Source organism: Bombina bombina, chromosome 4 (assembly GCF_027579735.1).
Source record: "Bombina bombina isolate aBomBom1 chromosome 4, aBomBom1.pri, whole genome shotgun sequence".
Taxonomy (NCBI): Eukaryota; Metazoa; Chordata; class Amphibia; order Anura; family Bombinatoridae; genus Bombina; species Bombina bombina.
In genome coordinates, this window is record NC_069502.1 from 945,067,717 (window position 1) to 945,091,934 (window position 24,218).

Sequence of the window (24,218 nt, forward strand, 5' to 3'; positions counted from 1 at the left end):
TAGGTGGATATCCTACCTGCTATATTGGATTCCCGTATGTCAAGTCTGCTCCACGCTGCTAGGGCAACAGCGTTCACTCTCCTTGTGGATGAAAGGTAACCGGCACCACAACTCTAACCTCTATGTCTTATTTTTATTTATTTATATATATATATATATATATATATATATATATATATATATATATATATATATACATGCAGGTATATATATATATATATATATATATATATATATATATATATATATAAATGCTCTCATAAAAAAAGAAACCTGAAGTTGCACATTCTAGAAAAAGAAACAAATTCAAATCTCTTATTGAAGATCATAGAGTTTAGAGGCAAATACATTGCACTAGTAGTCTAGTATAATTTACTAAGCAAATTTTAGTTATTTAAACTATAGAATAAAAGCAGGTTTAGGGGGTGTATAAGAGTTTAATGCACCCACAGCTTTTTAGGTTGCATTTTGTAAACTGCATGTAGTGCAGGGCTGGCTGCTCCACAAATAGCAACAGGTAAACTTAATTAAAGGGATAGTCTAGTCAAAATTAAACTTTCATGATTCAGATAGGACATGTAATTTTAAACAACTTCCCAATTTTCTTTAATCATCAAATTTGCTTTGTTCTCTTGCTATTCTTAGTTGATAGTTAAACCCAGGTAGGCTTAGATGCTAATATCTAAGCCCTTGAAGGCCGCCTCTTATCTGAACGCATTTGACTGTTTTGCACAGCTAGAGGGCGTTAGTTTGTGTGTGCCATATAGATAACACTGTGCTCACACCTGGGGGGGCTAGTTGTGAGAGGGCACTGATTGGCTAAAATGCAAGACTATAAACAGAACTGAGATAAGGAGGCAGTCTGCAGAGGTTTTGATAAATAGTAATCACTGAGGTAAAAAGTATATTAATATAATCATGTTGGTTATGCAAAACTGGGGAATGGGTAATAAAGAGATTATATATCTTCTTAAACAATAGCAATTCTGGAGTAGACTGTCCCTTTATGATTAAGTAATGAATCCACCCATGGAACACCTATAAATTTGCCCATGAACCTCTCTAACTCATTTCCCCTTTACCTCTCAACTGTTGATGATGACACAGCAATGGTTTAAGTGGGGAAGATGACAATGTCATTATCCTAGTGTGGGGACGTGCTTTCATAGGTTATAGTCCAGTAATGATGTGGCCAAAGGAGTGTGGTGATATCACCAAGTTCTGAAATCTCTGAAGTGGATTTTGTGTAAGTATTCAAACCCCTCAATCTCAGCTCCCTTAAGACCTAGAAACCTTCAAGACCCATTGTTTTAAAGCCAATTTTCCATTGACTATAGCGTTTAAAAGAAAAAAAATCATACACACATTGCTTATAACCTTTTTTATTCAAATTTTAATAAAAACATGCATTTTTCACACTTTTTGTTGTAGAGTACTCACTTCATGATATATACAGTCATGGACAAAATTATTGGCACCCCTGCATTTCTGTCAGATAATGCACCACTTCGCCTAGAAAATTCTTCCAATTACAAATGTTGAGGCATTCCCATGTTTATTTCTTTTGTTTGTATTGATATGACACAAAAAAAAGTGGAGAAAAAAAGCCAAATCTGATACATTCCACATAATACTCCAAAAATGGACTGGCCAAAATTATTGACACCCTCAATTTAATATTTGGTAGCACACCCCTTGGAAAAAATAACTGAAATCAATCACTTCCTGTACCATCAATGAGTTTCTTACACCTTTCTACTGGAATTTTGGACCAATTTTCTTTCACCAACTGCTCCAGGTCTCTCAGATTGGAAAGGTTCCTTTTCTCAACTGCTGTTTTGAGATCTCTCCACATGTTTTCTATGGGATTGAGATCTAAACTCATTGAGGCCAATTTATCAAATATCTGTTGGACCTGATCCGACAGTGCGAATCAGGTCCGACAGACATTGCTGAATGCGGAGAGCAATATGCTCTCCGTATTCAGCATTGCACCAGCAGCTCACAAGAGCTGCTGGTAAAACGCCGCCCCCTGCAGACACCAGCAGGGGGTTGTCAATCAACCCGATCGGGTTGAATTGTGGCGATTCCTGTCCGCCTCATCAGAGCAGGCAGACAGGGTTATGGAGCAGCGGTCTTTTTGAAGACTCATCAGAAACACGGGCCCACAAGCTCCGTTCGGAGCTTGATAAATGGTCCCCATTGCTGGTCTGTTCAGTACTCTCCAGAGCTTTGTCTTAAACCATTTCTGGGTGCTTTTAGACGTGTGCTTTGGGTCATTGTCCTGTGGTAGGACCCATGACCTCTGACTTTCTGACACTGGGCCCTACATTGCACCACATAATTATTTTGTCATCTTCAGATTTAATAATACCATGCACACAGGCAAGACATCCATTGCCTGAAGCAGCAAAGCAACCCCAAAACATCAGTAAACCTAGACAATGTATGACTGCAGGAACTGTATTCTTTTCTTTAAAAGCCTCATTTATTTTTCTGAAAACAGTAGAATGATGGGCTTTACCAAAAAAAATATTTTCGTCTGTCCACAGCACATTCTCCCAAAAGGATTTTGGCTGCCTCAGGTAAATTTTGGCAAATTCCAGTCTGGCTTTATTCTGTTTCTGTGTCAGCAGAGGGGTCATCCTAGGTCTCCTACCATAGTGTCCTTTGTCATTCAGATGGCGACGTAAAGTGTGAGCTGACACATTTGTACCCTGTGCCTGAAGGTCAGCTTGAATTTGTCTGGAAGTTGATAGAGGTTCTTTAAAAAAAAAACACCTAACATTACATAAAAAAACCTATCATTACAAAAAATAAAAATGTACGCTTACCTGAAAAATGTATTTCTTTCAGGATATGGTGAGTCCACGACGTCCTGAATTACTGTTGGGAATATCACTCCTGTCCTGTAAGATAGGGGGCGCCCTAGATTGTTAAAGTTTAACTATGAGGTGAATTAATTATATTGAGTACAATTTGCAAACGGTCAGATCATAACAATCAGATAATAAGTTGTAAAGATTGGGTGATATGAAATAATATGAAATGGTCACAAAAAATGTAAATAATAATTAAAAAATAAATGAATAGAAAATTGATTGGTGCAACAAATTTAAAACAATTAGTGCAACAAATTTAAAACAATTGATACAAGTGGTAAGAGCAATTCATATGATTCATAAAGATGCTTCACCAAATGTGAGTATATTTTCAAATATATACAACATCACCTTCTGGTTCAAAACTGTACTAGGCCATATAGGCACTTCTGTGTCTGCTTGTATCTCTATCACAGAAACACACCACTCTGCCCAAGAGGACGGTCTGCTGGGTGACTGTGATTGATCCCAGACTGCTTATGTTGCACTAATTGGAGTGCTTCCTAAATTGTGAGTTTATATTGGCACCAATAGATCACATGTACTCTGTTGAACAAACAATATTGGGCCATGTGGCGCATCTGTCTTTTTTATGTCTTTTAATATCACTCCTGGCCAGCAGGAGGAGGCAAAGAGCACCACAGCCAAGCTGTTAAGTATCACTTCCCTTCCCACAAACCCAAGTCATTCGACCGAAGGGAAATGGAAAAAAGAAGAAACACAAAGGTGTAGAGGTGTCTGAGGTTTAGTCAAAAATAACTGTCTTAAAATAAAGGGTGCGGGTCGTGAACTCCCCATATCCGGAAATAAATAAATTTATCAGATAAGCATTAATTTTGTTTTCTTTCCTAATATATGGTGAGTCCACCATGTCTTCAATTACTGTTGGGAACCAATACCCAAGCTAAGATACAAAGACCAGGGAGGGAGAACAAGACAGGTAGACCTAAACAGAAGGCACCACTGCTTGAAGAACCTTTCTCCCAAAAGATGCCTCAGCCGAGGCAAAAGTATCAAATTTGTAGTTCTCAACCAAAGAGAAAGAGAAGTAGCAGTAGCTTTCTGACTCTTACATTTTCCAGAGAAACAGACATACAGAGCAGAAGACTGGCGAAAATCCTTAGTCACCTGTAGATAAAATGTCAAAGTACGCACAACGTCTAAGTTGTGCAACAAACTTTCCTTATGAGAAGAAGGATTAAGACATAGAAAAGGAACAACAATTTCCTGATTAATATTTCTGTCCGAAACTTTAGGAAGGAAACCTAACTTAGTACGAAGAACTGCCCTATCAGCATGAAAGAAAAGATAAGGCGAATAACACTGCAAAGCTGAGAGTTCAGAGACTCTCAGAGCAGAAGAGATAGCAATAAGAAACAAAACCTTCCAACATAACTTAATATCTATGGAATGCAAAGGCTCAAACGGAGCCTGCTGCAAAACATTAAGAACAAGGTTAAGGCTCCAAGAAAGAGCAACAGACTTAAACACAGGCCTGATTCTTACCAAGGCCTGACAAAAAGACACATCTGGCACGTCCATCAGATGATTGTGTAGCAAAATAGATGCAGAAATCTGACCTTTTAGACTCTTTAGAGTACTGACTGACAAACCATTCTCCAGACCTTCCTGGAGAAAGGACAAAATACTAGGAATCCTGACCCTACTCGAAAAGTAGCCCTTGGATTCACACCAATAAAGATATTTACGCCTTATCTTATAGTAAATCTTCCTAGTAACCGGTTTGTGAGCCTGAATCATGGTCTCAATGAACAATTTAGAAAACCCATGCTTAGACAGAACTAAGCAATCAATCTCCAAACAGTCAGCTTCAGAGACACGAGATTTGGGTGAAGGAAGGGACCCTAAAGCAGAAGGTCCTTCCTCAGAGGAAATCTCCAAGGTGGAAGAGATGACATCTCAACTAGGTCTGCATACCAGATCCTGTGAGGCCACGAATGGGCTATTAGAATCACTGATGCTCTCTCCTGTTGTATATGAGCAATGACTCGTGGAAGGAGAGCAAAAGGAGGAAACAGGTATGCCAGCCTGAAATCCCAAGGGACCGCCAGAGCATCTACCAGAGCGGCCTGTGGATCTCTTGACCATGAACCATACCTTGGAAGCTTGGCGTTCTACCGAGACACCATCAGATCCTGCTCCGGCACCCCCCATTTGAGTGTTAAGCAGGAGAACACCTCCGGATGGAGTGCCCACTCCCCAGGATGAAAAGTCTGTCTGCTTCCCAGTTGTCCACTCCTGGAATGTGAATAGCAGATAGACAGCAATTGTGAGCTTCCGCCAGCTGAACAATCCGAGCCACCTCCTTCATAGCTTCCCTAGTGGTTGATGTAAGCCACTGAGGTGATATTGTCCAACTGGAACCTGATAAACTGGGCTAAGGACAACTGAGGCCAAGCAATCAGAGCATTGTAAATTGCTCTCAACTCCAACATGTTTATGGGGAGAGCAGACTCCTCCCAAATCCATAGTCCTTGTGCCTTTAATGAATTCCAAACTGCTCCCCAAGCCAGTAGACTGGCGTCCATAGTCACAATAATCCAGGAAGGGTTGGGATGGGTCCCGAGACAGATGCTCCTGAGAAAGCCACAACGGAAGAGAGTCATTTGTCGACTGATCTAGATCTATCCTCTGAGAGAGATCTGAATAGTCTCTGTTCCATTGCCAGAGCCAGCATAACTGCAGAGCTCTCAAATGGAATCAAGCAAAGGGAATGATGACATTGGAAGTGACCATCAGACCAATTAACTCCATATATTGAGCCACTAATGGCCGAACAGTAGACTGCAGAGAGAGGCAAGAGGAAAAAATCTGATTTTCTGACCTTTGTCAGAAATATTTTCATAGCTAGGGAATCTTTTATGGTCCCTAAGAAAACCACCCTTGTAGTTGGAACAAGGAAACACTTTTCCTGATTCACTTTCCATCCGTGAGAACATAGACAAGACAACAAAATCTCTGTATGAAAGTTTGCTAGTTGAAAAGATGGCACCTGAACCAACATGTCGTCCAGGTATGGTGCCACAGCAATTTCCAGAGACCTGATCACTGCCAAGAGATGCCCCAGAACCCTTGAGAAAATTCTGGAAGCTGAGGCAAGACCAAACGGAAGAGCCACAAACTGAAGGTGTTTGTCCAGAAAGGCAAATCTCAGAAATTTGTAATGATCTCTGTGAATGGGAACATGTAGGTACGTATCCTTCAGGTCTATGGTTGTCATGAACTGACCCTCTTGCACTAAAGGAAGAATGGAATGGATAGTTCCATCTTGAAGGACGGTATTCTGAGAAACTTGTTGAGACACTTTAGGTCTAGAATAGGTCAGAAAGTTCCCTCTTTTTTGGGAACCACTAACAGATTGGAATAGAAACCTAGACCCTGTTCCTGTACTGGGACTGGAACTATCACTCCCAGGGAGGAAAGATCCTGTACAAATTTCAAGACTGCCTCTCTTTTTATCTGGTCTGCAAATAATCTTGAGAGGTGAAACCTGCCCCTGGGAGGAAAAGTCTTGAATTCCAATTTGTAACCCTGAGATACTATGTTCACAGCCCAGGGATCTGGGACATCTCGTATCCATGCTTGAGAGAACTGAGAAAGTCTGCTCCCATTTGATCAGATCCTGGATCGGGGGCAAACCCTTCATGCTGTCTTAGACTCAGCTGCAGGTTTCTTTTATTGCTTCCCCTTGTTCCAAGACTGATTGTGTTTCCAAGAAGACTTGGACTGTTCCTGCTTAGAAGATGAAGGGGAAGACTTTCCTCTGAAGTTACAAAAGGAGCGAAAATTCCCTGTAGCATGGGAATGGCAGCTAATGCCGCCGATACCGCAGCAGAAACCTGGGTAGCAATCTCTGCTTGCAAATAAACTCCTCCAGGAGATTGAGAGGAACCGCAGGGCACTGCATGTGACACTATTAAGACTTGGGACGTTTGAGGAGAAGACTGTGGCAGTGCCTGAACAGCATCATCCTGAGAAACATTTGGCTCATAGAGAAAAAGTTTATCTTTATTCTTTAAAGTTCTCTCTATGCATGAAGAACATGATTGCATGGGAGGCACAACTTGACTATCTAAGCACAAAATACACCTGTCCATAGGAGCAGGATCCTGCTCCATTATGCAGGATTTTTTTTATTTTTTTTTAGCAATATAACCAAAAATGTAAAAATGTCTTTAAATAGAAATCTTGTACCAGAAGAACAAACCGCTAACATGAATATCTTGAGTTTGCAGAGTTAAGGCTCTATTATAAGGTGCACACCTCTACACCTCAGTCTATGACTGAGGTGCCTACCTGCCCCCTTGTTGCAATCTAGGCAAGGACAATCCAAACTCTCAGAGAAGATATCGCAACTGCTTTTCCGTAAGCTGCTTCTTCTTTCAGGAGTGGAATACAGAGGTCACGTGACCAGCCTGTGAAGCTGCGACTCAATATTAAAGGCGCGCTTCCAGCCAGAAAAGAAATAAAACAAAATGTAGACATTTCTAGTAGCAGTATAGCTAATACGGCTTAAGATCACAATAGCAAAGTGCCCCAAGCAAAACACCAAGTACCATATTTGATAAAGTACTGTCTCTTGAATTAATTCTGCTTGCAAATAAACTTTGCATTACATGAGCCAAGATAAGGAGTTAACTTTTTCCTCTCCATAAAAAAGTTTAACCCCTGTCTCCCCTTGTCACACAACAGAGTGCCTGCTTACTGCCATTATAATCCTTTCCACAGGATTGTAGCCCAAAAATGTTGCAGTCTTTCTTAAAGGATAACACTTTCAATGCCAGCCTCCTAGCCCCAGAAGACAAAAAGGCACTTACCGGCACCTCTAGCTATCCAGCAGGGGGACACAGATCACCCGGTATAAAAGGAAGCCACGCCTTACAGAGAACTGTGGAAAAAAGAAAGAACAGATTAAACCTACTCTGGCTTTCTATACAAGGGCAGCAACATGTTAGGAAAACACAGTAAAGCCCACCTCACAAGTTCCTAACTGCTTAAAAGCCACCACTACCCTACTGAAGAGATTAATGTGGAGTAAGGCTAGGCTAGGCCCAGACTTCAAAAGAAAAGATCAGAGTAAACCTACTCTGGCTTTCTATTCCTGCTTGAAGTAAAAGAAATCCAATTTTATTCAGACACCAAAACTTCACCTCCTCCATGCACCAAGGCAAGAACAATGACTGGGGTTTGTGGGAAGGGAAGTGATACTTAACAGCTTGGCTGTAGTGCTCTTTGCCTCCTCCTGCTGGCCAGGAGTGATACTCCCAACAGTAATTGAGGACGTTGTAGATTCACCATATCTTAGGAAAGAAAGCTAAGATTACAAAAATAAAAAAGCTAACATTATAAAAAATAACAAACGGAATTTTCCAAACTATAAAAAGTTATTACTAATCTAATACCCCCCTAAAATAAAAAACCCTAATCTAACAATAAACTACCAATAGCCCTTAAAAGGGCCTATTGTAAGGCATTGCCCTAAAATTAACAGCTCTTTTGCTCTTAAAATAAATAAAGTACCCCTAACATTACAACCCCCCACACACCCAACCCCCCAAAATAAAAAAAACTAACTTAAAAAAACATTGCCCCTAAAAGAGCAATGTATGGGCACTGCCCTTAAAAGGGCATGCAGCTCTTTTTCATAGCCCATAAAAATAAAAAAAAGCCGTAATTGAAAAAAAAACCCAACATTAACTCAAAATAGGTACTTACCATTGATGAAGTCCGATGATCCATCTTCTTCCCGGGGGCAAAAATTCTTCATCCAAGCAGCTCCATCTTCATCCATTGAGGGTCCATCTTCTATCTTCTTGGTGGAGGCATGGAGCCGGAGTGGTCATCGGATGCGGAGCGGATCAAATCATCCAATAGGATGTAAGCAGCTCTCATGCCAAAATTGCCTGAATTTAATTTTTCAGCCAATAGGAATGCAAGGCCACCCCAATATAAAAGGGGTAAGTGCATTCAAGCATCAGTGTGCGGCAGATGATCATATGAAGAGGACCTCCACATCGCTGATGACCGCCGATGATGACTATTACGCATCCGATGACTGCTCCGGCTCCCCGTCTACAAACACCGCTCTGCACCTCCGCTAAGAAGATAGAAGATGGACCCGAGATGGATGAAGATGGAGCCGCATGGATGAAGACCTTTTGTCGCCGGGAAGAAGATGGATCACCAGACTTCAGCAATGGTGTGTACCAATTTTTGGGTTAGTGTTAGGCTTTATTTTTATTTTTGGGATGTTTTTTTTTTTTATGTTTATTTTTTATTTTTATGGGCTATGAAAAAGAGCAGAATGCCTTTTAAGGACAGTGCCCATACAAATGCCATTTTAGGGGCCATGAGTAGATTAGGTTTTGTTTAAGTTAAGTTTTTTATTTTGGGGGGTTGGGTGTGTGGAGGGTTTAATGTTAGGGGGTGTTAGGTTAGAGGGTTTAGTTATTAGGTTAATACTTTGCATTGTGGGGGGTTGGCGGATTAGGGGTTAATAGGTTAATTAGGTACTTTGCGTTGTGGCGGGTTGATGGATTTGGGGTTATTAGGTTAATTAGGTACTTTACATTGTGGGGGTTGGCAGATTAGGGGTTAATTAGGTACTTTGCATTGTGGGTGGTTGGCGGACTAGGGATTAATAGGTTAATTATGTACTTTGCGTTGCGGGGGAATGATGAATTAGGGGTTAATAGTGTAATTATATACTTTTTGTTGTGGGGGTTGGTGGTTTAGGGGTTAATACATTTATTAGGTGGTTTGTGTTGTGGGGGGATGGCGGTTTAGGGTTTAATACATTTTATTAGATATTGCAATATGGGGGGATGGTGGTTTAGGGGTGGATATTGTGCATGTGTTAGGTGTTTGTTAAGGCTTCAAGGGAGTTACGGTACATTTATACTCAGTGCAAGGCTTGCTGCATTGGCCTATGTGTGACGAGGTGAAAATGAAGTAAAATATCTTCATTCTGCACATGTAAGTCCTTTGCGCTGATACCGTCTCGCGGAGTAAAACTGTGGTCGACGTTTAAATATACACGCTAACTTATCTGCTGCGCTGTATATGTGATCGCTTGATTCAACCAAAAATCTGGCAATGCCGCGTTTTGAGGCCGTTGCCAAATATGTGATCGCGTCCTAAGTCCAGTTCAGACATTATTCAGCACTCTTGATTTGCCATTTATATTCTACTCCAATAAATCTTGATACAATTTTTTTTTTTATTTGATTTTGGTAAATTAAATACAAAATTATAGTGGTTTTTGTGATGAACATGTGAAACTAATATTTTATGTTGTTGTGCTTGTGAATATGTTATTAATTAATAAATAACTGTTTGAGTTAGGAAATGAGGTAACTAACTGGTTGCTGTTAAAACAAACTGTTATAATTCAGGAGATACTTTTAACCAATTATGTATAACTTTGCATAGTGACAAAGATTTTGTTTAATGTATTTGTTCAAAATTCCATATGGAATTACTATACAGAAACTATTACTAATCGGTGTGGGAACATTGTAAACTCCAATAATACTGAGTCTATGTAAATAGATCCTCTCACGTAGGCCCTGATATTCAAAGATTCTCCGGATTGGAGAGAAATCGCAGTTCAGAATTCACAGGGGCTGAACTCACTAAATATGTAAAAGAAAAAGTGCGGAACTTTCCAGTTATTTCTGTATGTAAAAAGAGACAAGACCAGTGCAATATAGCACTACATGATATGAGAGTTTTGTTGCACTTATTTGTGCATTGTATTTTATATCACTTTACATTTCAGATTGGGTACTTTCAGTATCATAGCATTTAAGCTTTCCACTTTTTCATTTATATATTTATATTTATATATAGTTCAGTTAAAGGCTTACATATATGTCATGTCATCAAAATGAAAACATATAGAATAACTGGTAATAAACATACAAGCAATAGAAAATTAGTACGTAATAATGACACATCATGGGAGTATATGTATAATGCTTGCCTATCATAACTGTATACCTCCTAGTTGATAATTGAGGCCACTCTTGGACCTCCTATTAATATATAGAGTGCAAAGCTACAGGAGGTACCCTCTGGCTGGCAGAGACCACTCTTGGATCCCATATGTTGAACTTCTCTTTTTATTTTTATTACTTTTTTCTTTTATGTTTCTGTATATTTATTAAATAGAGGAAAACTAACGCCTAGATTTAGAGTTCTGTATTAGCCGTCCAAACCAGCGTTAGAGGGTCCTAACGCTGGTTTTGGCCACCCGCTGGTATTTAGAGTCAGTCAGGAAAGGGTCTAACGCTCACTTTAGAGCCGCGACTTTTCCATACCGCAGATCCCCTTACGCCAATTGCGTATCCTATCTTTTCAATTGGATCTTTTTTAACGCTGGTATTTAGAGTCTTGGCTGAAGTGAGCGTTAGAACTCTAGCGACAAAACTCCAGCCGCAGAAAAAAGTCAGGCGTTAAGAGCTTTATGGGCTAACGCCGGTTTATAAAGCTCTTAACTACTGTGCTCTAAAGTACACTAACACCCATAAACTACCTATGCACCCCTAAACCGAGGTCCCCCCACATCACCGCCACTATAATAAAATGTTTTAACCCCTAATCTGCCAAACGCACACCGCCGCAACCTACATTATCCCTATGTACCCCTAATCTGCTGCCCCTAACATCGCCGACCCCTAAATTATATTTATTAACCCCTAATCTGCCCCCCCCCAATGTTGCCGCTACCTACCTACACTTCTTAACCCCTAATCTGCCGACCGGACCTCGCCGCCACTATAATAAATGTATTAACCCCTAAACCGCCTCACTCCCGCCTTAAAAACCCTATAATAAATAGTATTAACCCCTAATCTGCCCTCCCTAACATTGCAGACACCTAACTTCAAGTATTAACCCCTAATCTGCCGACCAGACCTCGCCGCTACTATAATAAATGTATTAACCCCTAAAGCTAAGTCTAACCCTAACACTAATACCCACCTAAGTTAAATATAATTTTTATCTAACGAAATAAATTAACTCTTATTAAATAAATTAATCCTATTTAAAGCTAAATACCTGTAAAATAAACCCTAATATAGCTACAATATAACAAATAATTATATTGTAGCTATTTTAGGATTTATATTTATTTTACAGGCAACTTTGTATTTATTTTAACTAGGTACAATAGCTATTAAATATTTAATAACTATTTAATAGCTACCTAGTTAAAATAATTACAAAATTACCTGTAAAATAAATCCTAACCTAAGTTACAATTATACCTAACACTACACTATCAATAAATTAATTAACTAAACTACCTACAATTATCTACAATTAAATCAACTAAACTAAATTACAAAAAAAACAAACACTAAATTAAAAAAAAATAAAAAAAGATTACAAGAATTTTAAACTAATTACACCTACTCTAAGCCCCCTAAAAAAATAACAAAGCCCCCCAAAATAAAAAAATGCCCTGCCCTATTTTAAAATAAAAAGTTAACAGCTCTTTTACCTTACCAGCCCTTAAAAGGGCATTTTGCGGGGCATGCCCCAAAGAAAACAGCTCTTTTGCATTTAAATAAACATACAATACCCCCCCCAACATTACAACCCACCACCCACATACCCCTAATATAACCCAAACACCACTTAAAAGAACCTAACACTAAGCCCCTGAAGATTTCCCTACCTTATCTTCACCATGCCGGGTATCACCGATCCGTCCAAAAGAGGGTCCGAAGTCTTCATCCTAACCGGCAAAAAAAGGTCCTCCAGAGGGTCTGAAGTCTTCATCCTATCCGGCAAGAAGAGGACATCCGGGCCGGTAGACATGTTCATCCAGGAGGCGTCTTCTATCTTCATCCATCCGGCGCGGAGCGGGACCATATTGAAGCAGCCAACGCGGATCCATCCTCTTCTTCCGGCGACTCCCGACGAATGAAGGTTCCTTTAAGTGACGTCATCCAAGATGGCGTCCCTCAAATTCCGATTGGCTGATAGGATTCTATCAGCCAATCGGAATTAAGGTAGGAAAAATCTGATTGGCTGATTGAATCAGCCAATCAGATTCAAGTTCAATCCGATTGGCTGATCCAATCAGCCAATCAGATTGAGCTCACATTCTATTGGCTGTTCCGATCAGCCAATAGAATGTGAGCTCAATCTGATTGGCTGATCCAATCAGCCAATCGGATTGAACTTGAATCTGACCCTCTTCTGGACCTCTTCTTGCCGGATAGGATGAAGACTTCGGACCCTCTTCTGGACGGATCGGTGATACCCGGCGTGGTGAAGGTAAGGGAGGGAGATCTTCAGGGGCTTAGTGTTAGGTTTTTTTAAGGGGTGTTTGGGTTAGATTAGGGGTATGTGGGTGGTGGGTTGTAATGTTGGGGGGGGGTATTGTATGTTTATTTAAATGCAAAAGAGCTGTTTTCTTTGGGGCATGCCCCGCAAAAGGCCCTTTTAAGGGCTGGTAAGGTAAAAGATCTTAAACTTTTTATTTTAGAATAGGGTAGGGCATTTTTTTATTTTGGGGGGCTTTGTTATTTTTTTAGGGGGCTTAGAGTAGGTGTAATTAGTTTAAAATTCTTGTAATTTTTTTATTTTTTGTAATTTAGTGGGTTTTTTTTTGTAATTTAGTTTAGTTGATTTAATTGTAGATAATTGTAGATAGTTTAGTTAATTAATTTATTGATAGTGTAGTGTTAGGTTTAATTGTAACTTAGGTTAGGATTTATTTTACAGGTAATTTTGTAATTATTTTAACTAGGTAGTTATTAAATAGTTATTAACTATTTAATAGCCATTGTAGTTAAAATAAATACAAAGTTGCCTGTAAAATAAATATAAATCCTAAAATAGCTACAATATAATTATTTGTTATATTGTAGCTATATTAGGGCTTATTTTACAGGTAAGTATTTAGCTTTAAATATGATTAATTTATTTAATAAGAGTTCATTTTTTTCGTTAGATAAAAATTATATTTAACTTAGGGGGGTGTTAGTGTTAGGGTTAGACTTAGCTTTAGGGGTTAATACATTTATTATAGTAGCGGCGAGGTCCGGTCGGCAGAATAGGGGTTAATACTTGAAGTTAGGTGTTAGCGATGTTAGGGAGGGCAGATTAGGGGTTAATACTATTTATTATAGGGTTTTTGAGGCGGGAGTGAGGCGGTTTAGGGGTTAATACATTTATTATAGTGGCGGCGAAGTCCGGTCGGCAGAAGATTAGGGGTTAATAAGTGTAGGTAAGGTAGCGGCGACGTGGGGGGGGCAGATTAGGGGTTAATAAATATAATATAGGGGTCGGCGATGTTAGGGGCAGCAGATTAGGGGACATAGGGATAATGTAGGTTGCGGCGGTGTACAGAGTGGAAGATTAGGGGTTAATAATAAAATGCAGGGGTCAGCGATAGCGGGGCGGCAGATTAGAGGTTAATAAGTGTAAGGTTAGGGGTGTTTAGACTCGGGGTACATGTTAGGGTGTTAGGTGCAGACTTAGGAAGTGTTTCCCCATAGGAAACAATGGGGCTGCGTTAGGAGCTGAACGCTGCTTTTTTGCAGGTGTTAGGTTTTTTTTCAGCTCAAACTGCCCCATTGTTTCCCAAGGGTGAAATCGTGCATGAGCACGTTTTTGAAGCTGGCCGCGTCCGTAAGCAACGCTGGTATTTAGAGTTGCAGTGGCAGTAAATTATGTTATACGCTCCCTTTTTGGAGCCTAACGCAGCCCTTCAGAGAACTCTAAATACCAGCGTTGTTTAAAAGGTGCGGGGGGAAAAAGACACGCATAGCTAACGCACCCCTTCTAACTCAAAACTCTAAATCTAGGTGATAGAATTTACTGTCTAATAGGATGGATTTACCCTAGGAGTCTAGAACAGAAGGACATGACTAGAGCCATACTACACACCAACATCACAACAATTACATAGGGTCACAGGTAAGTGCACATTTGCTAAAACATGGGTAGTTAGAGTCATGGATAGAACCCAGTTCAAGGGCATAGTATTGATTAGTAGGTCCTGAGAGACATATACTGTAGATAAAGAGCTATTGGTTATCAGGGGGCATGCTTTAGCTGGTAAGGCAATACAGCTCATATTCTTAGCTAAGCAGTCCATTTTAAGTCATATAATGTAGGCTTGAATTTATTAATGGGAGTATCAAACAAAAAATAAATAAGGGGGTACTCAATACTACACTCATATCTTATTCTGGAAGTGGATGGAAGCTTCTTGACTAGGAGCATTATTAAAACAGACATCGTAAGCATATGTCCAGATATGGAACACCCAACTGTTTCCCAATAAAGAAATATAGAATCTCACCATCTCAGCTGTAGACAGCGGGACCCTAAAACATGCTAATGGGGGACCAGAAGCAAACATTCTTAGGTGTAACTATGGGAGTCAGAATAAGGAGTAACATTGGTAAAGTTGGTACTGCTAGCTGGAAGAGAAGAAATACACTTGCTCTGCAAGTATATATTAGATGAGGGCTTAGTTTCTGTAGGGTGCTGCCTCAACAAGCGATAATTATAGATTGCTTCTCTATCCCTCCTATCAAATCTCAGCCAAGCAGGAGCTATAGAAATATAAATAGGAATTATTTAGGATGGGTACATTTCTATGTTTGTCCTGCAGAAATATATTAATTAAACATTAAATAAGCATTCAGTTTCTATTACTAAAACCAAGAGGCTCCTTTAAAAGGAGTATTTACAAATTGCTGCCCTGACTACTTTGTGATTTCCTAAGCTAGTAAAAATAAAACCGCTATAGTGGCGTAAACAGCAGAACATATAGGAGATAACTGATAGCCATACATCAGAAATGCTAAAGACATGTTTAACCTGCAGGTATACATTTAGTCAAGCATTCATCCTGTAATGTAATAACTAACAAGTGCCCACATGTATAAGAAATAACTTCAGTATGCAACTCTAGCTGCCCTATTAAATCTCAGGCTGGTAAATGCAATAAAAATATAAAAGCTGTGAGCATCAAAGCATAGACAATGCAACTAGTATGGGAGTAAATAAGAGATAAGTTTTTCCTATAAATATATAGTAGGCAAATAATCCACTTTCACATTTATTACCGACTAGAAGCTGTAATCTCAAGAGGCACCCACAGAGTACTATGATATCTGCCTCATCCATTCTTTAGTGCTTGGTACAGAGAAAATATACCCCCTATCCAACTTGCAAATATCAGAACACATAAAAAACAACCTTACAGTGCAAATTCACACATAAAGTCCCGTTAATGTTTATGAGAGTCTGTATTGTCTTGAACATTCATTCACGCTGGGAACTGTATAGATGTAAAGCTCCCCACCTTAAGTTATATGTAAAGCAATGTTTAGCCCACACCAGTTTTGTTACATGGAAATCCATATGACAAGCGTCCGCAATCCTGATAAACAAGACCCCGCATATTTGACCCCCAACTGATGTCTCTCACGGAGCCGGGTCTGGAACGGGATGCAAGCACGACCAGAGTTGTGATCACAGTTAGAGACCTCTTGTCACTGTCCTGCAGTGACATTGCTAGTTGCGGGAACATAGTAACTGGTTGGATAGCAATGCCCTTATCTATTTGACCCTTCACAGAGTGATAGTCTATAGCTGATCTGGGAACCAAATTCAAGACAGGAGGAGAGTTGACATGCATAGGTAGTGATGTTGCAATGATCTCTATTTTGTGGGTTAAACAGATTATTGCGCTTGGCTCGTTTGGAGGGCAATTACTTGTGGGGGGACATCAGGTCTCCATGCTGTGACCGATCCCTTGCTCCTATCAACAGACTCGATTAGGGTGTTCTCCGTATCCTCAGTGTGAAGGCGCCATTCTGGATTACTGTTGTGACCCCATGCTGTGTCCAGTGTACACGCGAGACGCAGGAAATGTTCATCCAGGAGGTCCTTTAGCTGGTTGCGCAATTTGGTATAGTTAATCTCCATCCGGTAGGTAGAAGTGTAGATTCCTCTCAAGGTGGTTGGCACCAGTACCCTCAAGGTACTTTGCATTCAGCACTATGTGCTGCGTAACGACAAGGCCCAAACGGGCCTAGCCGGGGGTAGAATAAAGGCCGCAACCTTAAAGTTTGTTCCGGGAGCTCACTGTTGTCTCTGTCACAGTAGTTTTGGGCTCAGCTGATGCAGGAGTGTTAATGTTTCAGGGATCATGGTGTGAAGCAGGCAAAAGAGCCGACTGAGCTACTATAGTAATCAAAAGTTAGAATGCTGGAGCAGGATGATATCTTGCGACCTATCATGGCTGCCGCCCGGAAGTTCCCTTTCATTTATATTTTAATACATTTAGATTTAGCTCTAGCATTGATTTTACAAATTCTGATTAGGTTTTGAAAGTTTCTGTGTTACTTTAACAAATTAGGATCCTACTTTGTATATTTCTGAGTAGCTTTTAGAAATTACATTGCACCTTGTATTTTCTGCATTGGAAACTAAAATTGACAGTTTCAGAAAGTGGGAGGCAACAGGGGAGTTCCCAGGGTATGTCTAAAGCTCTCTCACCTTGTGAAATTTTGTAAGCAGTTTAAACAAGCTGGTCTCACTGAGTTATCTTGCCAGCTGTGTGCAGATGAAGTCTGCTCAAAATTCACAATTCACTTTATTATAACTCACAGAAAAGTAATATATACTAAAGTAAAGACAACAGCAAGTTAAATTGTAGTGCACACATTTCAGTTTAATTTTTAATTCATGCAAACTGAGCCTTTATATCAGCCCCAGGTGTTCTCCTGTTACTTTCTCTCTAGCATGTGAAATTTTGTATCACAGAGAGCTTCATTACTTTCTGGAACTTCCAGGTTCCTCCCCTTTTCTTGATTTTTTCCCTGTGAAGTATGCTCTATAATCTGTCTCCAAACTAGAGACGTTTTGACTATCCAACCCCATGGAAAGTAATGAAGCTCTCTAGGAAACTAACAGTTTTTCAATTTCAATTTAAATAACAGAAAGTGCAGTGTAATTTGTAAAAGATACACATAAATATGCAAACTATGAGAATAATTTGTTAAAGTTACACAGAAACTGTGACAGCATAATCAGAATTTGTAAAATCACAATCCTAAATGCACTGCTGTATACAAAATAGAAATTCCAAAGTTTAAATGTAATAAAAGTTCATCTGAAATGTAAAGTGATATAAAATACAAAGCACAAAGTGTAAATGCAGTAGAACACTCATGTCATGACCATACTGAACTGGGCTTGTCTTTCCTATACATACAGAAATTCAGGAAATGTTCCTTGGAGAACTATAGCAAAATCTGACATTTTAAAATTATGTAGTGTTCTTTATGTGAAACAAAGACTCCTACATTGCAATATAAGGTTTAAAAAGAATCCCAAAGATTATGCGAGATTTCTCTCTATGTTGGCGAGATTTTGAATATCAGGCCCTTAATATGATGCATAGTACCATTTTGTTTTCCTTATAACTTTATATCTATTTTTTTATTTAATTAAGGGATTATTTGCCTTTTTTTAAGAATACTACAAAATGAACACATATTTATTGCAACCATCATGATTAGGCTTACCAGAAGTCCCACTTTTACTGGGATTGTCCCGGTTTGGAGGCGCAGTCCCAGTGTCCCACCCAGTTGTTCATTCTGTCCCAGTAGGGTTGCCACCTCCAGGTTTCAAATCATGTATCTGGGTTTCAGACCACCTGAAACCCAGACACATTATTCAAAAAGACTGGACTGTGGCTCTCCAGCATAGTTGGATGTTGGTACTTTGTTACATACAGCCCTGCTTAGCTTAACGTTCGTGTCCTTCAAAGTTTACATTTAGTAATACAGGCTGAGTGAGCAGCATAGGGTTTTTTTATTTTGTAGTACTACTTGGTTTATTTTTGTAAGAATTTAACCCCCCCCCCCGACCCCTGGTGACATTGCCGGTAATACACCTTTAGGGGAATCATATGGGTATGACTAGGAAGTACAGACAGGAAGGAGTTTTGGCCTGGATCTTGCTTTACTTCATGCAGGATAGCATTTTGGCTGCAATCTTCCTGCATTATGGTATAGAGTAGCCTCTTAAACAGCTTTAGCAGGTACGTGTTTCTTTTTTACTTTTATTCAATGTTGTATTTATGCCTTATCAGTATATGGCTCTGTTCCTTAATTAGACACATTAAACACATATTACACTGCAGATATTAAATTGTGAAATTGATAATTATGAAAATGATAATTATGCTTGATGTTTGGCATTATTTAGAATCTGAGATTTAGATTAATTATTTATTTGCCATGACAACGTAATGGTGCCTTTTCAACTAGGGAGGGGGTGTTATGGTCTATTTAAACTGTGTGATTCACTTGTTTGCCTGAGGAAGGGTAGAGTATTCACAAAACATTACACACATAAAAGCTACTACTTTAAAAGGACCGGTAATTGCCACGCCCCCTTGACCACGCTCCTGACCACACCTCCACTGGCACCGCACCAGGTGGTCCCAATTTCACCTCTAAAAATTATGTTAAGCCTAATCATGATATCATTATTCAGTATTTGCTAAACAAATTTCCAGATACAAGATGTTGACATTACATTCTGTAAATGAGAGATCTCTATGAAAAAAATACATGATGCAGGAAAAGCTTAGCCTTAACCTAATGCATTGACAGTAAATCTGCAAAGTATTCACGCCAAAACTGTAAGCATTGAAAAATGAGTTGTATAAATAAATAAAAGACAATTATAAATTATACATGTTTTTTTTTCAAATATGATAGTGTTTTTGTATTCTCATTTTTTATCTGAGGCAATTTTATACCGATGCATATACATTTAAATGAGAGGTACACAGAAATGTAATTCTCTATTTACAAACCAAATAAAGGCCAAATAAAGGTTCAGTTATCATTAAGTGAACAGAATTTTCCAAAGACTATTTGCATCATATTACACACACAAATTAAGCTGCAAATAAACAAAAACAACAAATAAAAGTTGAAAATATCTATTAAATTGTGATCCGAAGTTTATGTTTGCATAATTTTAACATTACATATTTATGCACATTTTCTAGTTCACGGTTTTTCAAAATGATCGAATTTCACACCCGTCAAGCAGTGCCTTTCATTTGGGACCAGATATTCAAAACCTCGCCGCTCAGACGAGGTATTCTAAGAAGTCTCGTTGGTATGGCGAGACCCTTAAAAAAATAGAAATGCAAATGTTATCTTGAGAAATGTTGATGTAGTGTTCTTTATGTAAAACAGAGACTCCTACAATACAAGGTCTAAAAAATATTGCAGAGATTTTGAGCTCCATGTACAAAGCATTGTAAGCTGCTCAGGAACCCTTTATGGGGCAGGTTCACACATGCGAGACTGCTTCCTGTAATGTAAGAAGCAGCGGCTATTAGACCATTGCTTCTTACACTCTTCGCCACCTCTGATGTGGCGAAGAGAAATCACTAAGAGCTTGCCCGCTCTCAGTGATTGACAGTCCCTTCTCTTGCGTGATTGGAGTTTAATTTAAAGGGACACTGAACACAAATTTCGTCTTTTGTAATTCAGAAAGAGCATGCAATTTTAAGATACTTTCTAATTTACTCCTATTATCATTTTTTCTTTGTTCTCTTACTATCATTATTTGAAAAAGAAGGCATCTAAGCTTTTTTTTGTTTCAGTACTCTGGATAGCACTTTTTAATTGGTGGATGAATGTATCCACCAATCAGCAAGGACAACCCAGGTTGTTCACCAAAAATGGGCCGGCATCTAAACTTACATTCTTGCATTTCAAATAAAGATACCAAGAGAATGAAGAAAATCTGATAATAGGAGTAAATTAGAAAATTGCTTAAAATTTCATGCTCAATCTGAATCACGAAAGAAAATTTTTGGGTATAGTGTCCCTTTAAGGGATGTTGCAGTAATGTGTACATGTGAACATTATATCACTTTAATTCAGCAATGCATTATATAGTGGCGGCGACGTTGGGGACGGCAGATTAGGGATTAATAAGCGTAGGTAGGTGGCGGCGACATTGGGAGTGGCAGATTAGGGGTTAATAAATATAATGTAGGTGTCGCCGATGTTGGGGGCAGCAGATTAGGGGTTCATAAGTATAATGTAGGTGGCGGCGGTGTCCGGAGCGGCAGATTAGGGTTTAATAATTTTATTTTAGTATTTGCGATGCGGGAGGGCCTCGGTTTAGGGTTTAATAGGTAGTTTATGGGTGTTAGTGTACTTTTTAGCACTTTAGTTATGAGTTTTATGTTACGGCTTTGTATCATAAAACTCTTAACTACTGACTTTTAAATGCGTTAGGACGGGGTAGGGTGCACCGCTCACTTTTTGGCCTCCCAGGACAGACTCGTAATACCGGCGCTATGGCAGTCCCATAGAAAAAAGACTTTATGAAGTTTACGTAAGTCGTTTTGCGGTAAGGCCAAAGACCCTAAACCTTCAAGACTCGTAATACCAGCGAGCGTAAAAAAGCAGCGTTAGGACCTCTTAACGCTGCTTTTTTACCCTAATGCACAACTCGTAATCTAGTAACGTTTGTAAAACTGAATTGTGGGTGTGGTGAGGGGTGTATTTATAGGCATTCTGAGGTTTGGGAAACTTTGCCCCTCCTGGTAGGATTGTATATCCCATACGTCACTAGCTCATGGACTCTTGCCAATTACATGAAAGAAATGTAGCATTGTTCCATTTACAGGTACTTATGTTTATTCAAGGGTTCATTTTTTCAACTCTTAGTTTTAACACACAGGTATTGGTCTATATATGTCCAATGGGTATTTAGCTTTGCTTTTAAAAAGGTAGCACAGGTTTACTGAATTAGCTATGATTACGGCACACTAGTCGAAAGTTAAACATGTCAGCCAACAGTACAGCAGTGCTGTTTTACTGAGAGTTACCTGGGACCCCCTGCTTATTTTTATTCTTTTGGAATGAAATAAAGTTTTTTCTTTTAACTTTGCCTTTGGGACTTTGTTTTTTTTCGATTACCATTAAATTATCCAGGCTTCCAGAGGCAAAGGGAGCCCGCACACAGTCCAGTATCTGTAGTCACATTGGCAGCAGAGTTTACCGTCTTCTGGAATAACGATTGGCCTATATGATCATGTGATCGGACACACCCCTGTTCAACAAAACTCCGCTGTTTGCAGCAAAAGACTACACTTGGAAACCAGGAATCAAGCATATAGAACGGACACACTGTGGAGCGGTAAGTGGGCATAGCTAAATGCTGTTTGAGCACAGGCTGCTCTTTGGAGGTTCCACTACCGCTAGTGTGTATAAGTTTGGGACAATTGCGAACTTGTCTGTATCACTTGTCTAGGCAAATTGATATTACTGAGTTTGTTTGGGTCGTTGAAGGATTTCTGTGTACAGCGTTACATTTGGGACATGCTGTGGCCATATAAGCTATTTCCACAGTTGTGATCACTCAGCTATATATAAGCCAATTGAGACATTGGAGTGTGATACCTACTTGGGTTTGTTTATACATTGCACACTAGTGAAACTCATTTTTTCTTTGCTTACACATATATATATGTGTATATATATATATATATATATATATATATATATATATAAATACATACATATACATCTTTAGCCATGTATATGTATGTATTTCTATGTTAAAGCACTTTGCCTGACTATTTTTCTAACACCTGAGACCTCATATGTTTGAGCCCTTATAAGTTTTTCGTGCAACATTTTATGGTCTTCAGCCAATCACAAACTCTCATAAGTATACTCTGTAAACTATTGCACATGCTCAGTAGGAGCTGGTTCCTCAGAAAGTGTGTATATAAAAAGACTGTGTACAATTTGATAATGGAGGTAAATTGTAAACTCTCTTAAAATTAAATGTTCTATCAGAACCATGAAAGTTTAATTTCAGGTTTAGCATCCCTTTGACTAGATTATTTCTTTTTATTGTGCACTCTATTTAGTGCCTTAAAATATCTTATATTCACCTTCATAACCCACTTAGTTAAGCATATTTACTTTCATTACTTGTGTTTATACTGAATCAATTTATAAGGTGTACATTTAAAATCACCCTCACGAGTTAAACGTATTTTATTATTTTAGTAGTCTTTTGCTATTCTATTCTATTCTATTCTATTAGATTTTCAATGGATTATGCCGTAACTTATTAAATGATTGAAAAAGCTGTGTAGTTTCTTGAAACAGTTCCAGATTTTATTGAAAATTCTTTTAGCTGAATTGAAATAAGGCATGGAAGGTCAGTTTTTTTTCTTGACTATAAACTATTACTTTATTGATTTTGTCTTTCCCTGTGCATTTATATAATTCCTTTATATTCAGCCAACAAAGGTGTAGCTTATAAAGTATCCTAAGTATTTAATAAATGAATGAAAATTACACCACACTACTTCCGATCTATTTTACCAAGCTGGATTGCTAATTTGTCCATATATAAAGTAGGGAACCCTTTAGAACACAGTAACAACCAACATAAAGCAGACATGTTGCCTCTGGCCAAAACAGACTTTTAAATGGACTTCCAAAAAAGTTAGCTTAATGGGCCTTTTGTACAGTTATTTTTTTAAGTAGACAATGTTTTTATATTGGTATAATGTAGGGTGGTTGTTAAGTGTTTCAATGGTGGAATTGAATAGAATTGCATAGGAGGTGAGTTAGTGATGGGTCCTGTAGGGTTTTAATGGTGAAGAGTTAGGAACGCAGGCTGTAGGCTGTTGAGGAATACAGGATAGAAATGGTGACAGATTAGGTCAGTAATTTAGGTTATATATAGTGGGGAAGGTTAAAGTTAGGGTTAATTGTGGAAGGGAATTTGATCTAGGGAAGACATGATAAGGGTCAATTACAATGGAGGGTATGAGGAAAGTGCAGTTAGGGAAAGTTGTGGTTATAGTTTATTGTAGTGAATGCATTGGGTAGAGTATTCATGTTTTTTTGTGGTGAGGGAAGGGCATTTAGGGTTAGGAACAGTTAGAGTGATCTAAACACCCACAGTTAATTCTGTTTGACCAGAAAGCAACTGCATTCTAGATAAAGGGCTAGATTATGAGTGGCGCGCTAACTATTGCATATGAGCGATCTAGGGTATTTAACGTCTCTTTGTGCGCAAGAGAAATAGCATGCATATTACGAGTTGAAAGTAAACGTGTTTGCTTGAGCTCAATTTAATTTATCGTGCGCCAGGTTAGCGCAACTTCAGAGCTCTGGATAACTGTTATGCGAGACATAAAAGTTACACAAGAAACATAAAAAATACATTTAACAGTACAGTTAAACTCATAAAAACTATTGGGCAAAA